At 39.4% G+C, this 18,296-nt stretch overlaps 1 protein-coding gene and 1 pseudogene across 1 annotated transcript in view; one reads left to right on the top strand and one right to left on the bottom strand.

Annotated features, from left to right (window-relative positions):
- The window catches only part of PRTG (protogenin), a 141,070-nt gene that overhangs the window by 70,302 nt on the left and 52,472 nt on the right, over positions 1–18,296 (top strand). The gene's annotated exons all lie outside the window — the stretch shown is intronic.
- The window catches only part of LOC118992462 (RNA transcription, translation and transport factor protein-like), a 33,617-nt pseudogene continuing 16,595 nt past the window's right edge, over positions 1,275–18,296 (bottom strand).

Here is an 18,296-nt window from a genome sequence, read left to right as displayed (position 1 = left end):
ATGGGCTGTCCATTTCCTTCCCTATAGCACAGGCCTCACGTACAGTACCTCATGGTAGCACAGGCTGTGAGAGCAGCATTGGATGTGATTCCCCACTCCGTGAGAAGCAGTGGGAGGAATCTTTTCACACGCAGGTAATTGGAACCTCATCCTCAGGCTCTTGACAACGGTTTTCCAGATGGCACTTTGATTTTAATCCTGTTGTGTCCTATTTTAATTTAATCTGCTTTTGGTTAAATAAGTTTCGCTACTGATGTCTGTCACACAGCTTTATAAATGACGAGAAATTACATATGCTCCAGGGTGACCATTGATACTGAAATGATACTGCCTAACCTACTGTCACCAAAGTTGGCTACATGTATTTCTAGCCCTGGCTTCTTGATGTGTTCTCCCTTTCCATATGCATATAATTTGGTCAAGAAAACTGTTCTCAGTATCAAGTAAGAAACAGGATTTGGCACCATTGTTCATGAAAAATCATACGTCAAACTCACTGTTAAGGAAATGTAAATATGTTGAAGATACGAAAATCAGCTTTATAGAACACTCTTCTTGAATATATAGGTAGTTTATTCTAAACAAACAAATAATTTATTAGAAAAAATGATGCTCTGCTTGTGGCAAGATTAAAAAGCAGTTAAAACTTGGGGGATGAAAAACAATTCTTTATAATGTAAAACTTCTCTATAGATGCACACATATAGAGAAGATGACCGATTGATGTCCCACACCCACTTCCTGAACTTTAAAGAAAAAGCAATGATAGTACATCTCTATAACATAGTCAATTTCTGGGATTCTTCCCTTGAAAGTGTGATGTTTTGATTTTGAAACACCTACTGTAACCCAACGCAGTCCTGACTGCCCCCCGCCCCCCGCCCCACTACGAAAGCCAATACTCCAGAGGCAGGTGCTGATGTAAAGGAAAGTGTTTCATTTGCAGATGCTGGCCATCTGGAAGAGGGAGGACTCATGTCTCAAAACCTGTCTCCTGGAACATGGGGGACTCACATCACAAAGCCCATTTCCACCTCTTGGAGACAGAAGTGTTTTATAAGGAGGGAGGGGGGAACAGAGCAGAGAGATCAAGGGAGAGGGTTGCAAAGTTTTCTTCGTGCAGGTGAGCACAGTCCGTTCCAAAAATGCAGGTGATGACCCGATGCGCATCATCCTAGTTTAGTCATCCTATCTTTATGTCATCTTGGCTCCATGGTTTAAAGGCCACAAACCTCCTGGAGCTGAGATGCTTGAAGTTTGGGGTTTGTGTCTTTTTAACTAGTTTCAAAAATTCTTATACAAACATGCTTTTCATCTATAAGCCACATAGTCAGACTTAGCACTGACAGAAACAGTGTCAAAAGAATGGTGGAGTGGGTTACAGTTCCCACTGTTACAATTTTCCACTGTACAACATGGTTCCCAGTTGTACTAAGTAGGTGAGAAGATGAAATCCTAAAATGTTTATCTTCCAACTTTCTCCAGACTGTGTTGTGGTCTGTCTTTGAATCGGCAACAATTGCCTGAACAGCTACTGTGACTTCATTAAATTTTGTCTGTGGCTCTCTGAGATTTTCTGTATGCAACAATCATAGAATTTGAGCAGCTTCATTAAGAACTGCATCTCCTGTGTCAAAACCAGGAATACACTTGTCTAAAGCAACAAGCAATCCCTTTTTTTTTTTTTTTGCTTTAGCAACTGCATTCTGTGTTAGATGATTCTGGACCAAAATGTGAATTACCTTAAGCAGTACCAGGTAATCATCATGACACTAAATCTGAAGGTTAGCCAAAGCCATTATACCAGCCTTCAAATCTGGGTTACTTACATCCAAATTGAACACTGACTCTGCATTTTGAGCTGCACTGACAGCATTTTTTGTATTATCAGGTACTGAGTCCTTGTACTTTTTAGCATTGTTTCCATATTAAAGTCTAACAGTTATATCAAGAAGCCAGCTAATAGTTTCTTGCTGCATCTTGAATGTTGAAAGGACAGCTAACATCTGAGAGACACTTTGCAGCTGAAGCCACCAGGGCTGTGGTATTCGAAGTCCGTCACGTTGCATCAGAACATGGTCCTTACATCTTGCTCTGGTCCCCTAGGGTTTGGCTGGGAGAGGAGAGGTAAGGATGATCTTTGTTGAAATTTTTAAGAAATCTGTAAATAGTAGCTTCAAATACTGTAAACCTTAATTTCCTTGGATGTTTTAAAATTAAATCACATATATAGTACCTATGTTGTAATATCTTTTGTGTTGTAAAATCCTTTATGTATGCCATTTGGGATAATTCACCTTAAAATCTTTTTATAATGTATAAACTAGGAAATGATTTTATTAGTCAGTATAGCCTGTGTATTAAAATAGCTCCGTATTTCCTGAATACACAGAATTAGACTGAGTGGTTGGACTCACTGCAGTGCAGAGTAACGGAGGACTCCGTCCCAGCTATAGAGCTTTCTTGCTGGACACTAGGTTCCAAAGCCCAGGAGTTGCAGAAGTCATGACCAGAATGGCTGACCAAGGGGATGCAGTTGTGTGGATTCAAGCACCAGACAGCTGTTCACTAGACCTCCTTCAGAATGCCTTTTAATCTTGTGAGCCCTGGGGCCTACTCGTGCTTCTCTAGAAAGTCACTGTTGTGGCTTAGCCAAGCTTAGAGCAAGCGAGTGGGTTTAATTCATTAAGCAGGCATGCGTTAACAGCTCTCACTCCTTTCCTTCTTACTTTTGGCTATTGGGAGGGCAGTGTGTTCTGTTAACTGGACAACTGACCATCTGTGACCAGTTTGAGTGAGAGCATCTGGCAGGAGCTGCCTGTTTAACAGAGAGTGATGTGTCTAGAGGGCAGTAGGTTAAGGGAACCCTATCTGTGTCTTCCATGGTGAATACTTGCTTTTACTGAGTCTTTGCACAATAAAGATACTCTAAACTGGAACTAGATTTATTAAGCGGTCTTGGAAATGAAATTTTAATGCTTCTGTTTGCTGATTCAATGTCAGTTTGAGTAGCAAACTGATGTCTCAAAATTTCATTTTCATACTAATCCCTTTTCTGATACCCTAATACACATTCTCTTGTTTCCACTTTTGGTAATTAAATTTTCAGTAAAACTGTATGTTATGGGAACGCATTCTTATTGTTGATATATACAGTTCTTTGTTTCTGAAAGAAAGAGATGAATAAGTTTATATTTTTCACTTTACGTAACAAGGATTTTTTTATTTTTCTGAGTAAGGCACTGTAGTACCAGATAAAAAGATGTAGCAGATATGACCTCTGTTTAAAACAAGAAGGATTAAACCAAAATAAATGAAGTAGACTGACTTGCTTACTTTTCTGCAAAATTTCTGATTAACAAAATTCAATTGCACTTATAAGGAAAGTTATTTTAGAACATTTTACTCTAAACCCTCAAAGCTTTATTCTCTGAAATGTAGAATGTTTTTGTTTTTAAAGGTTCTCATATTTTTATTAGTATAATATAAGTATTGGCAGAACAATGGAAGTATTTTGATATTGCTAGTTTGATTTAAAAATATACAATTTGATTTTAATTAGAAGTGGTTGACTTTTGGGGAATTGGGAAAAAGCATTAAGCTTGTGATTTAGTGTTTCTGTGATTTGTTTGAAATGGTAGTTTGATGTTTTCTTTAAGATTTTGCATCTTTGTAGTGATTATTTTTGCTTTTTTTTTCTTGGCACTTTTAATGTTTAGCCCAGTTTTAAGTACAGTTTTTAAAACGGTTTTTTTATCTCAGTAAACAGAAAGCAAAATTAATAACACACTTGTGGTCCCTTGTAATAGACTGATGGAAACAATTTGTTCCTCTTTTTCTTTATTTCAGAAACTGGCTTTACATTCTGAAGTTAGAGTTCTAATTTCAGAGGGATTATTTTCATAAGCTGTCAGAAACTTCTTAATTATTCAGTATTTATATAATAGAGGGAAAAGGGAGGGATTATTTAGATGGTACTATTGTTAGTGTAGCTTTTAGGACACTGATATAAGGTAATCTTTGGCTTCTTTTTTGCCAAAGAACATGTGCTATTAAAGTTCACAGCAAGCATGAATAGTGAGCATGAGATTTAGCACCAATTATAAAGACCCAAAATATTTAAAATCATTAGTAATGTTTGTAACTAACTTGTATACCTTCAAAATTCACGGATTTCTTTTCTTTCCCTTTTTTTTTTTTAGAAATTCAAAATTGGAACTTCCAGTTTGTGCTGGGAGAAGTAAAAAACAAAAACAAAATAACTATCCCTGATTAATAATGTAACTTTAGAGTCCCTCTGCCAGTTTGTATGGAAGCATGATAAAGTTAAGTCAGATTTATGGGTGGTATCTTTTACCATAATAGAATAGGATTTGGTCATGTGGTCACATATCTCAAGAAAGAAAATCAAGAACTATATAGATGAAACAAACTGATAGGTGGAGGGAGTTGTAATCTCGTCTTTAGTCAAGACAACATATTTTGTGACACAGAAGAGACTAGTTTTATTGCAGAGGGTTTGTTGTGCACCTCACTAAAACAGTTCGTTTGGAGGAGAACTAGAATCACTTGATATACGGAAGTCATTTATTAAGGTAAGACACACAGTCTTTTCAGAAACTGTATTCCCTCATTTCGCTCACACAAGGAAGCCTTCAGTAACACTCAGAAGATCTATAGCTGGGAATTCTTATGTTGTGGGGTGTTTTTTTCAACTTCCTGACTGTACCCCTTAAGATAGAGTCAGAATACACTATGTTTTATAACAAAGTCTTCCTATTCATGAATACTTTCAAGTATTACTTTACATACTTGACTTTCAGCTTATAAATTTGCTTCAGATAAACTTGTGCCTTAATATCAACTGTCATCTGATAATATCAGATATCATTATAGATGCCAGTGTTATTCTATTCTGTTCTTTTCTGTCTCTACTATTCTAAAGTAACGTATAATCTACGTCATGAACATTGTTACGTTTTCTGTCCAGATTAGCTTTGAGGTTATGAAGCAGCATTGGTTTCTGTGAGATCACTTTGCATTCATTTGTTAACAGGTCACTTTTGGGATTGGTGTAAAAATTCCATTAATAATATCGATGTTATTTACCACAGGCTAGATCTTTGGGAACATATTTCACATTTGCTTGTCTTTGATTCTTCCTGTGCTTTACCACAGTTAATTTCTAGTTTTAGTAGAAATAGTTCCTTTGAACAGTACCTGATTGCACTCTCTTACTCTTTTTCTTTCAGAGATTTACAAAGTAAATTCATTTAACTGAAGTTAATATACTACTTAGAGGAATAATTTTAGAAACAACTATGTAGGGCATAACACTGACAAAGTGTGAGTACAAATTATAACAAAGGGAACATTTCTAAAATATATTGTATTTCACTTCTTTATGAAATATATTTTAAGTTACTCTTTCTCATGTTGTGTTTAATCTGTTATTAAGCCAAAACATGTTGAAACTTCAACAGTCTTGAGTGAATACTCAGCTGTTTTTTCTTAATTTATCAAGGGAACAAAAATTTTTTAAAATATTTCATTCTGTGTAGTACCTGAAAATACCAAATATGATTGATATTCAACTCAAACTTTAGAACCTCAGTACTTGAAAAATTGAAAAACCTGTTATTTAATAAATGCTGTTACATTAAGATCATGAAGAAGATTATCATTTGCCAGTTTACAGCCACCTCTATTTAAAGACAAGATGTTTGCAGATTGATAACAGTGTAAGAACTGTCCAAAAGTCAAAATGCATCATTTGGTTAGTTTTCCTCACATTCTTTTTCTTGATAAATATGTAAATTAGAATGTTAGGAGGATTAAATGAAATCATGAACATAAAAGTTAGCACAGTGCCTGGCAAGTAGTACTGTAAATCCTCAGTAAAGGTTAGCCGTTGTAGCTGTTTTTTAAAATTGTCTTCCTCTCAGGGTAGAGCCTAGAAATCTGTGTTTTTTTTTAAAAAACGTTTTTCATGTTACTTATCATGATCACTAAATTGGAAACCAATATTTCTTGAGCTGTGATATGTGTATGAACTACTGCGGGATCTTGTTAAAATGCAGATTTTAATTGAGTAGGTCAAGGTGGATCCTGAAATTTTTGCATTCTGCCCACTTTTGAGAACTATGAGTCTATACCAAGGGTTAGGCAAACTTTTCTATAGTGGGCCAGATAGTAAATATTTTAGGCTTTGTGGGTGATATGAAGTGAATGTTTATGAGCCCACTAAATTTGTGTTTAATACAAGGTTATATACTGTAACTTTTAATGTGACTGTACATAGAAAGCTCTTTGTCCACACAAAGTGAGAAGGAGGCTGTGTACAAGCCAGGAAGATAGCTCTCAACAGAAATTAAAACCTATCAGACCTTGATCTTTGACTTCCCAGCTCTAGAGCCTGTGAGAAATTAAGTTCTGTTGTTGAAGAAACTCGGTAGTATTTTGTTATGGCAGCCCAAGTACACTGATGGGGTGGGCTGTATGGTCTCTGCCACAGGTATTTGGCTCTGCTTCTCACACAGAAACAGCTGTAGGAAATATATAAATGCATGAGTATTGGATGAGTTTCAACAAAACTTTATGTATGCACATGGGAATTTGAGTTTCATATAATTTTCATGGGTCACAAAATACTATTTCAAAAATTTTTCCTATTTATTTATTTATTTATAAATATATTTTATTGATTATACCATTACAGTTGTTCTATTCCCCCCCTTCAATCCCCTCCACCCACACCCTCCCTCCCCCACCATTCTCCCCCCCTTAGTTTATAACCACGTGTCTCAAGTTCTTTGGATTCTATATTTCCCCCACTATTCTCGCCCTCCCCCCTATCTATTTTCTGCCTACCATCTATGCTATTTTCTGTGCCTTCTCCCCCCTTCTCCCCCTCCCACCCCCCTGTTTCTAACCCTCCATGTGTTCTTCATTTCTATGGTTCCACTCCTGATCTAGCTGTCCTCTTGGTTTGCTTTTGTTTTAGGTGTGGTTGTTAATAACTGTGTGTTTGCTGTCCTTTCACTGTTCCTATTTTTATCTTCTTTTTCTTAGATAAGTCCCTTTAGCATTTCATATAATAAGGGCTTGGTGATGATGAACTCCTTGAACTTGACCTTATCTGAGAAGCACTTTATCTGTCCTTCCATTCTAAATGAAAGTTTTGCTGGATAAAGCAATCTTGGCTGTAGGTCTTTGGATTTCATGACTTGGAATACTTCTTTCCAGCCCCTTCTTGCCTGTAAGGTCTCTTTTGAGAAATCCGCTGACAGTCTGATGGGTACTCCTTTGTAGGTGACTGTCCCCTTATCCCTTGCTGCTTCTAGGATTCTCTCCTTCATTTTGGTCTTGGCTAATGTAATTATGATGTGCCTTGGTGTGTTCCTTCTTGGGTCCAACTTCTTTGGCACTCTCTGAGCTTCCTGGATTTCCTGGAAGTCTATTTCCTTTGCCAGACTGGGGAAGTTCTCCTTTATTATTTGTTCAAATAAGTTTTCCACTCGTGGCTGTTTCTTTCCCCCTTCTGGTACCCCTATAATCCGGATGTTGGAACGTTTAAAGATGTCCTGGAGGTTCCTAAGCCTCTCCTCATTTTTTTGAATTCTCATTTCTTCATTCCTTTCTGGTGGGATGTTTTGTTCTTCCTTCTGGTCCATTCCATTGATTTGAGTCCCAGTTTCCTTTCCATCACTATTGGTTTCCTGTGCATCTCCCTTCATTTCAATCAGTCCAGCCCTCACACGTTCCTCTAATTTGTAACTTTGTTCCTCTAATTTGTGACTATAATCAACCAGTTCTGTGAGCATCCTGATAAACAGTGTCTAGTGTGCTTCTGAGAGGCTGGCAATTTCTTGGTCGCTTAGAGTTATTGGCTCTGGGACTTTGAGTTCTTCTTGTGCCATCTTTCGGGTTGTTCGTGCCTGTTCCATAGCAGGATCAGAGCCCTAAAGTGTTCACTAGAACAGGGCAACTCAGTCGCTGGGTTGTGACGTTGTAGGTGGGGGCGGGGTCAAAGAGGGACAATGGCTCTCACTGGTCTTGCAGGGCAACTAAGTCGCTGGGTTGTGACGCTGTATGTGGGGGCAGGGTCAAAGAGGGACTATGGCGTCCTGTCCGCCGTCTGCCGCTAGGGCCCTCACCGGTGCCGCAGTTGCTGCCGTCACTGGGCCCACGTGTTTCGTCCCACGGCACGCGAGTGTGCCACCACCGTCAGCCCTCGCCCCCTGGGGCCTGCGTGGTCTGTCTCACTGTGCGCGAATATGTGCCCGCGGTCTGCCCCGCACCACAACTGGTTCCCGTCTGCCTGCGCGCCTGGGTCGGGGGCCCTGTCCTGCCCGACCCTGCTTGCTGCTGGCTCCGCCCCTCTTACCGTCCCAGTTGAACGGTTAGATGTAGTCGGACTTCCGTATAATTCAATTTTCTGTCTTTTGGTTGTGTCTTTGTTTCTCCAAACCTTTGTTGTATTCAAACTTGGTTGTGGGAGAAGGCACAGTGTTTCCACCTATGCCTCCATCTTGGCGGAAGTCCCCCCAAATTTTTCCTATTTAAAAATACAAAAGCTATCCAGTTGATCTCTGTTTCTCAGTCTGTTTTTGTTTTGTTTTCTTTGTTGGTTTTGTTTTGTTATGTTCCACATATAAGTGTAACCATATAATATTTGTCATTCGGTTTGACTTATTTCCCTTAGTATAATACCCTGTAAGTCCATCCATATTGTCACAGATTGCAAGATTTCATTCTTTTTTTATTGCTGAGTACTATTTCATACATATGTATACATACATACACATACAAGGTGGGGCAAAAGTAGGTTTATAGTTGTGAGTGCACAAAACAGTTTATTCTTGTATTACTTATTGTATTATTTTCCATATGAACAACTATGTATATGTATGCATGCGTGTATGTGTATATATGCCATTTTTAGCTGGTAGGCCTACCCAAAGCCAGTGGAGCATATTACTTACGTTTTCCAATTCTAGATATAGATTTTATCATGCTTGCTCTTTGGAATGTGGTCTCAGGATCAGCAGCATAATCTGGAAGTATATTGAAATGCTGAATTTCAGGCTTCCCTCTCTCCTCCCCAAAACTCCTGAATCACAACGTCCATTTTGCTAGGATTTCCTGATGATTAATATGTACATTAAAAAGTTTTGGAAACAGTGGTCTGTCTGTATTACTTAATAATATTTTCCCTACATATCCAACATTAAATTTTTTATAAGTTAATTGCTTTCAGCTTTAGTTTGTTATTCATGTTGGAAGTCTTCCAGAAAATTGTTTTTGGTGTCTTTTAGGTTCCTATACAGCTGACTTTCTTAACAGGCCAGCTATAGTGCTTAATTATTGTTACCACTGAGGCTCTGTTTAGTTCTACTTTTAATGCATATTTTATTATTTATCTTGTTTCTAGTCATATTTTCCATACTTCTCAGTTTTTATATGTGGGGGGGAAGTTCTTTTCTGGGTATTATCATTCAGTCAGTGTATTTCTTCCCCAAACATCCAGGAAGTAAATGAATCACAGGCTCTCAGGTATCATCTTCCATTTTGGATCCTTTGTGTTTGCCTTTGAATAGGTTGTTTGGCACTTAGTGCTCATTTACAAATCGACTTTTTTATTCTCAAATATTTGTCAAGCTTACTATGTTGTAGTCCCTAAAATAAGACAGCCATATTCAGTGTAGGTGTGGTCATTGCATTTGGAGAAGTTATAACAGGAAGACCAATAATTCAGTAATTAAAATAAGGTCTGATGAACTCTTGGCTGGTAGACATCAGATAACTGTTACTGCTCTTGGCAAGAGTATCTGACCTGTTTCAGGGCTGGAATTGGGATGCCTTCCAGGAAGAGGTAACATTTATGTTGAAATCTAAGGGAAGAATAGGATTAGCCAGCACAATGGCAGGAGCAGATACAGGTTATATGGGGCCTAATCAAGTAAAATACTATACAAAAAGTCCACTTGTTGTTAATCTAACAAAAACGATTTGCACAACATCAATGTAACCTGACAGCCAAGGAGAGTGAACTGAAGTACACATGTGTAAACAATGACAGCTTCACTGTACTAGTCATTGGGGACAGTAGATGCTGTTGAGTGAGCATATGTACGCAATGTCACATTCAAAATGACTGAGCGAGGAGAGCAACAAATCTGCATCAAATTTGTGTTAAGTCTGAGTACTTCTCCCTGGAAATTATTTGGATGATTCAGAAAGCTTGTGGGGATGATGCAATGAGTGCAGTGCAAATAAGAGTGTGGTACAAATGCTTTAAAGATGGTTGAGTCCAGCAAAGCTTTCATTTAGAATGGAAGGGCAGATAAAGTGCTTCTCAGATAAGGTCAAATTCAAGGAGTTCATCATCACTAAGACCTTATTATATGAAATGTGTTAAAGGGACTTATCTAAGAAAAAGAAGATAAAAAATATGAACAGTGAAAGGACAGCAAACTCACAGTTATTAACAACCACACCAAAAACAAAAACAAACTAAGAGGACAGCTAGATCTGGAGTGGAACCATAGAAATGCAGTCCTTGGACTTCCGCCAGGATGGAGGCATAGGTAGAAACACTGTGCCTTCTCCCACAACCAAGTTTGAATACAACAAAGGTTTGGAGAACAAAGACACAGCCACAGAATAGAAAATTGAATTATATGGAAGTCTGACAACAACTAACCGTTCAACTGGGATGGTGAGAGGGGCAGAGCCAGCAGCGGAGCAGGGTCAGGCAGAAAAGATCCCCAGACCTAGGCGCACAAGTAGCCCGGACCCGGTCAGGATACAGGGCAGACTGACCGAGGTCGCACATTGGTGCACAGAGAGACGGACCAGGCAGGCCCCAAGGGGCGAACCCAGTGGTGGAGGGCTGATGACAGTGGCACACTCACGTGCAGTGGGATGAAACATGAGGGCCTCCGTGACGGTGGCAGCTGCGGCACCTGTGGGGGCTGCGGCGGGAGGTGGCAGACGGGATGTCCTTGCTCCTCTTTGACCCCGCCCCCACATACAGCGTCACAACCCAGTGACTGAGTTGCCCTGCTCTGGTGAACACCTAGGGCTCCAATCCTGCTACATAACAGGCATGAACAGCCCAAAAGATGGCACAAGAAGAACTCAAAGTTCCAGAGTCAATAACTCTCAGCGACTGAGAAATTGCCAGCCTTTCAGAAGCACAGTTCAAGACACTGTTTATCAGGATGCTCATAGAACTGGTTGATTATAGTCACAAATTAGAGGAACATATGAAGGCTAAACTAATTGAAATGAAGGGAGATAGATGTCCAGGAAACCAATAGTGATGGAAAGGAAACTGGGACTCAAATCAATGGAATGGACCAGAAGAAAAAATGACCAAACAGAAAAAAATGAAGAGACAATAATTCAAAAAATGAGGAGAGGCTTAGGAACCTCCAGGACATCTTTAAACGTTCCAACATCCGGATTATAGGGGTACCAGAAAGGGGAAAGAAACAGCCATGAGTGGAAAACTTACTTGAACAAATAATAAAGGAGAACTTCCCCAGTCTGGCAAAGGAAATAGACTTCCAGGAAATCCAGGAAGCTCAGAGAGTGCCAAAGAAGTTGGACCCAAGAAGGAACACACCAAGGCACATCATAATTACATTAGCCAAGACCAAAATGAAGGAGAGAATCCTAGAAGCATCAAGGGATAAGGGGACAGTCACCTACAAAGGAGTACCCATCAGACTGTCAGCGGATTTCTCAAAAGAGACCTTACAGGCAAGAAGGGGCTGGAAAGAAGTATTCCAAGTCATGAAATCCAAAGACCTACAGCCAAGATTGCTTTATCCAGCAAAGCTTTCATTTAGAATGGAAGGGCAGATAAAGTGCTTCTCAGATAAGGTCAAGTTCAAGGAGTTCATCATCACCAAGCCCTTATTATATGAAATGCTAAAGGGACTTACCTAAGGAAAAGAAGAAGAAAAATATTAACAGTGAAAGGACAGCAAACACACAGTTATTAACAACCACACCTAAAACAAAAGCAAACCAAGAGGACAGCTAGATCAGGAGTGGAACCATAGAAATGAAGAACACATGGAGGGTTAGCAACAGGGGAGTGGGAGGAGGAGAAGGGGGGAGAAGGTACAGAAAATAGCATAGACAGTAGGTAGAAAATAGATAGGGGGGAAGGCAAGAATAGTGGGGGAAATACAGAATCTAAAGAACTTGAGACACGTGGTTATAAAGTAAGAGGGGGAGAATGGTGGGGGAGGGAGTGTGCGGGTGGAGGGGAATGAAAGGGGGGAATAGAACAACTGTAATGGTATAATCAATAAAATATATTTAAAAAAAGAAAAAAATGATCTACACCCGGGAAGTCCAGCAACAATCAAAACATCTGCGAATGTTGAACGTGTACAGGCTACACTCAACAAAGATCGGCAACTGACAGAGCGAGAACTAGAAGCTGATCTGGGGATTCCAAAAACTACTGTGTTCAAGATTTTGGTGCAGGATCTTGGCATGAAACATGTCATGGCAAAATTTATTTGTCAGCTTCTGCTACCAGAGCAGAAAGAACATTGTGCTGCAGTTGCTAATAACTTGATTCAAACTGTTACCAATGAACCAGTTTTCTCAAGAATTGTGGGTCCACAGCTAGGATCCCAAAATGAAGGCCCAGTCATCCCAATGGAAGTCACCTGGTTCTCCACACCTGAAGAGAAGGTACAGCAAAGTCTCAGCAAGATCAAGAATATGATCTTGTGTTTTAGCTGTGTTTTTTGTTTGGAAAGGTGTTGTCCATCATGAATATGTCCCTCCAGGGCAAACAGTTGATAAGGAGTACTACCTCAGTGTTTTTTGTTGGTTGAGAGATGCTACAGTCCCTTGCACCTATGGGCAACTGGTGATTGGCAGTTTCATCATGACAATGTGCTGACTTGTTCATCATATCTTGTGCAAAGTTTTTTTGGTGAAACATTAAATCACCCAGGTGACTCAGCCCCTCACAGCCCAGATGGGCTCTGTGATTTTTGGCTTTTCCCAAAACTAAAATCACCTTTGAAAGGAAAGAGATTTCAGCCTATGGATGAGATTCAGGGAAATACAGCAGGGCAGCTGATGGAGATTCCAACACAGGATTTTACAAAGTGTTTTTGAACAGTGGATGAGACACTGGGAGAACTGTATGAGGTCCCATGAAGCAGGTGCCTACTTTGAAGGGTACTGAGGTGTCATTGTCCTATGTACAGTTTTTCTTGTATCTTGAATCTTATTCAATAAATGTCCACATTTTTCTTATCATGTGGCTGGATACTTTCTGGACAGACCTCAACCACTGTAGGTGTGAGGTCTTGAAATTTAAGCTTCATAGCCTCAGTAAATTTATCTGTACAGAGAGGGAATGGTGAAATTCACATGGGATGGCCAGGAGGTGAGGGGGGGCGTGATCTGGAGGAATTGAAGTTACTGTGTATTACTGTGACTAGAGAGTGAAGCCAGAGAGACCGCAAAAGGCCTGGTTATAAGCACCTGGTAAGTCTAGTCAAGGAATTTGGTCCTTATGCTAAGGGCAGTGTGAAGCCATTAAATGATTTTAAGCAAGCAAATGACCAGATTAAATGTTTGTTTCAGCATGTGGAACATAAAGTGGAGAAGTAAGATGTGAAGAAGCACTGAACTGTTTCATCTCTGAAAGAGGAGGTTTTTGTAAACTTTCTTTTTCACTTTATAGTTCAGAGCTGTTATAAAAGTCTATACTCCAAATTCACTTCAGTTCTGTACATGGCAGTTTCCATGTATACAAATGTTAGAGATTCCTTCAGAAAAGAGCTTATTCTGCCCTGACCAGGTAGCTCATTTGGTCAGAGCAATGTCCCAATATGCCAAGGCTGTGGGTTGGATCCACGGTCAGGGCACATACACAAAGCAACCAATGAATGTATAAATAAGTAGAACAATGAGTGGGTTTCTCTGTTTCTTCCCCCCTCTCTAAAAATCAATAAATAAAAATAAAAAATAGTCCATGTCCATAAGCCCTTTTTCCTTTTTGTGCAATCCCTCCATCCCTAAACTTCCCCCCATTGCTGTCATCCTGCTCCCTATCTATGAGTCTATCTCTATTTTGCTTGTTAGTTCAGTTTGTTCGTTAGAGTCCACATATAAGTAAAATTATATGGTATATGTCTTTCTTTGACTAACTTATTTCACTTAGCATAATATTCTACAAGGCTACCCACGCTGTTGCAAAGGGTAAATTTTTCTTTTTTATGGCTGAGTAGTATCCCGTTGTGAAAATGTACCTTAGTTGTTTTATCCGCTCATCTACTGATGGACACTTGGGCTGCTTAATTTAAAAAATAGTGTGTATTTCCCTGGCTGGCGTGGCTCAGTGGATTGAGCACCAGCCTGCGAAACAGTGGGTTGTGGGTTAGGTTCCCAGTCAGGGCATATGCCTGGGTTGCAGGCCAATGTTTCTCTCCCTTTATTTCTCCCTCACTTCCCTTCTCTCTAAAAATAAATAAATAAAATCTTTTTAAAAATTAAAAAATATAATATAAAAATATTATGTATTGATTGAATGCACATACTCTGTACCAGGCTCTGTGTTGGGCACAGGAATATGAACAGAGGATGGCATGCCCACCTCCAAAATATTTAAGTTATGCTCAGCACAGAGGACCTATCAAGCATTCATAGACAAAGTTGAGGTATAGTCAGAGTATTTTGTGAGCACAAAAGAAATAATTAATCAAACTATTAAAGAATGATCAACAATAGTTTGCCTATTTAGAGAAAGGAGGAAAATCATTCTAATCATAGGAGCTTAAAATGTACAGAAGCAAAAAAATTAAAGGGAGAATTATTGGTGTGCTGTGGGTTGCATGGGTAAGAGATGTAGAGACTAAAACCACAGAGTTAAATAAGTTCTATATGTACCATAATCAATTATTTGGTCTTTGTCTTATCATAAGCAATGGAGAGCCATCAAAAGTTTTTTTAATATTAAAATTGCAACTAATTTTATTTAATTTTTTTATTATACATTTCCTCTGTTTCAAAAATTATCAAAATTGGAAAAGAGGCTTTCCCAGATCATTCAAAATGTATATATAGTAGACAATTAAAGTACCATAATCTATTTCCCTAATCATAGAAAATCATTAAAACTTTGTAATACACTTGTTTTATATATATATATACACACACATATATATACACGCATATACACATACACACAGAAATGGGCAAAAGTAGATTTACCGTTGTGAGTTTATTCTTGGATTATTATTTATTAGTAATAATCATAACCTGCATGTCTTTTTCCATACAAATGTTAACCTACTTTTTTCCACTCCTGTATACATATATTTCCTCTCTGTTCCTTTTCTTTATGTAGTCAAAATAACACTGTATATGATTTTAACAGCTTTTAAAATATATATATTTTATTGATTATGCCATTACAGTTGTCCCCTTCCCCCCTTTATTCCCCTTCACCCTGCACACCCCCTCCGCCACCACTCGCCCCCTTTTTATGTCCATGTGTCACAAGTTCTTTAGATTCTACATTTCCCATACTATTGTTGCCCTCCCCCTGTCTATTTTCTCTCCACCATTTATGCTACTTTTTCTCTGTACCTTTTCCCTCACTCTCCTCCTCCCACTCCCCTGTTGCTAACCCTCCACATGATCTTCATTTCTATGGTTCCACTCCTGATCTAGCTGTCCTCTTGGTTTGCTTTTGTTTTAGGTGTGGTTGTTAATAACTGTGAGTTTGCTGTCCTTTCACTGTTTGTATTTTTTATCTTCTTTTTCTTAGATAAGTCCCTTTAACATTTCATATAATAAGGGCTTGGTGATGATGAACTCCTAGAATTTGATCTTATCTGAGAAACACTATCTGTCCTTCCATTCTAAATGAAAGCTTTATTGGATAGAGCAATCCTGGTTGTAGGTATTTGGATTTCATGACTTGGAATACTTCTTTCCAGCCCCTTCTTGCCTATAAGGTGTCTTTGGAGAAATCTGCTGACAGTCTGATGGGTACTCCTTTGTAGGTGACTGTCCCCTTATCCCTTGCTGCTTCTAGGATTCTCTCCTTCATTTTAGTCTTGGCTAATGTAATTATGATGTGCCTTGGTGTGTTCCTTCTTGGGTCCAAGTTCTTTGGGGGACTCTCTCTGAGCTTCCTGGATTTCCTGGAAGTCTATTTCCTTTGCCAGACTGGGGAAGTTTTCCTTTATTATTTGTTCAAATAAGTTTTCCACTTGTTGCTGTTCCTCTTCCCCTTCTGGTATCCCTATAATTCGGATGTTGGGACATTTAAAGATGTCCTGGAGGTTCCTAAGCCTCTCCTCATTTTTTAAAAATTATTTTCTCTTCATTTTTTTCTGTTTGGTCATTTTTTCTTCTGGTCCATTCCATTGATTTGAGTCCCAGTTTCCTTTCCATCACTATTGGTTTCCTATGCATTTTTCTTCCTTTCAATTAGTTTAGCCTTCATTTGTTCCTCTAATTTGTGACTAAAATCAACCAGTTCTGTGAGCATACTGATCACCAGTGTTTTGAACTCTGCATATGATAGGTTGGCTATCTCTTGGTCATTTAGAAGTATTGGCTCTGGGGCTTTGAGCTGTTCTTCTTGAGCCATAATGTTTTGTTCTGTTTGCACCTGTCACATATGAGGGGCAGAGCCTTTGGTGTTCACACAGGGTGGGGCGACCCATTCACTGGGTTGTGACACTGTATGTGGGGGTGGGTCAGAGAAGGGCAGTGGCGCTTCCACCCTGTCTCTCAGATTTTGGTCCCCTCTGCTGCTTCCCACAAGCAAATTGGGCCCTTCTGGTGCTGGTTCCTGGATGTGTGGGCCTGTGCACCCTCCAGGACCCTCTGGGTCTCTCCAACAAACACTCTGTGAGCCTGGGAGTTTCCCCCGGCACCTCGACCCGGAAAGTTTTTTCAATTGGTGCTTTTAAGCTTCAATTCCCGTCACTGGGGTCCTAGCCTGCGCAGTCTGTTTCACTGCTTGCTCCTTTGCCTGGTTCATCTGTTTGCAAATGTGTGACTGTGGTCAGGCAGCTGCCTTGCACCCCCACTGGGTCCACCTGTTGCCACCCCGTGCCTGGGATCTGCCAACCACCAACTGCATACCCCGGTTGGTCTGGCCACTTTTTTCTGCATGATCCCGCTCTGCCAGCCGCTGACTCTGCCCCTCTTACTGGTCTCGCTGAACGGTTTGTTGTTGTCAGACTTCCATACAGTTCAATTTTCTGTGTTTTGGTTGCGTTTTTGTTACTAAAACTTTGTTGTCTTTAAACTTGGTTGTGCAAGGAGGTACAGTGTTTCCACCTACACCTCCATCTTGCCTGGAATTCCCTCAAAAGTTTTTAAGCAAGAAACTGACATGTCTTACTTTAGAAAAATTACCGTCAATGGTATCATAGAGGATAGGGTTAGAGAGTGCAGTGAATATGGACCAGTGAATATGGGGACTGCTGAAGATAAGAAATCAGTAAGATGGTTATAATGTAAGATGATGAGAGTATAAGCTAAGACAGTAGTTTATTGGATATAAAGCAGATGTGAAATTCTTTTAAGCTTAGAATAAGTAGGACTTGACTGATTATATATGGGCCTGATAGGATGTCTTCAGATACCACAATTATACTTAAGAGGATGTATGAAAACATGTTCAACATCATTAGCCATTAGAGAAATGCTAATTTAAAAACTGAAAATACAACAAGGTACCAACCACTGCATACATATTAGAATGACTAAAAATGTTTCAATGCTAAAAACAAGTGCTGACATGGATGTAGAGCACCTGGAACCCTCTCTCTCTCTCTCTTTTTTTTTTAAGATTTTACTTATTTTTAGAAAGAAGGAAAGAGAGGGAGAGAAACATCAATATGCTGGTTGTCTCTCGTACATCTCCAGCTGAGGATCTGGCCCACAACCCAGGCATGTGCCCTGACCAGAAATCAAACCAGCAACCTTTTGATTTGCAGGCTGGCACACCAGCCAGGGTGAGCACCTGGAACTCTTATACATGATTATAGGTATGTAAAGTGGTACAGCCACCCATAGAAAGTTAAACATACCTGTACCATGTGACCCAGCAATCACATTCTAGATGTTTATTCTAGAAAAATGAAAAGTTATATTCACACAAAAATCTGTATACAATATATAACTCTATTCATAATCCCCCCAAACTAGAAACAACATATGTCATTCAGTGGGTGAGTGGATAAACAGACTGCAGTGTATTCACACAATTGAAATACTTCTCACCA

Source organism: Sturnira hondurensis, unplaced genomic scaffold (genome assembly GCF_014824575.4).
Source record: "Sturnira hondurensis isolate 20B ecotype Veracruz unplaced genomic scaffold, ASM1482457v3 Scaffold0008196, whole genome shotgun sequence".
NCBI classification, from domain to species: Eukaryota; Metazoa; Chordata; class Mammalia; order Chiroptera; family Phyllostomidae; genus Sturnira; species Sturnira hondurensis.
The sequence above is the reverse complement of the archived record's forward strand: the minus strand, read 5'-3'. Positions and strand labels throughout refer to the sequence as shown.